Raw genomic sequence first — 360 nt, 5'->3', positions numbered from 1 at the left:
TCTAGCTTGAAGGAGGGGGCGGCGGCTTGCGGTGTCCGGGCGGACTCCGACGACGTCTCGGGGTCGGACTCCCCCGAGTGGAAGGCGGCGGTGCAACGGCTCGGCCGGCTGGGCTTCGGCCCAGTCGGTCTGAACTTTTTTTTTCAAATATTTACGCCGCCAAAGAAAAATCCTAAATAAAAATATAAAAAATTCTAAAAATCCCATAAACAATTTTCACTGTACAAACCTAATATTTAGGACAAGATGAACATTTTTCTGGACTAAAATGCAATTTTCAAAAATGCAATGTTTTCTAATTCAAAGAAAATAGCAAATAAAATACCAATAAAATAATAATTTGATTTTAAAATTCTTTCT

The sequence above is a fragment of the Triticum dicoccoides genome, chromosome 6B (genome assembly GCF_002162155.2).
Source record: "Triticum dicoccoides isolate Atlit2015 ecotype Zavitan chromosome 6B, WEW_v2.0, whole genome shotgun sequence".
In the NCBI taxonomy this organism is placed as follows: domain Eukaryota; kingdom Viridiplantae; phylum Streptophyta; class Magnoliopsida; order Poales; family Poaceae; genus Triticum; species Triticum dicoccoides.
Note: the sequence above shows the minus strand (reverse complement) of the source record.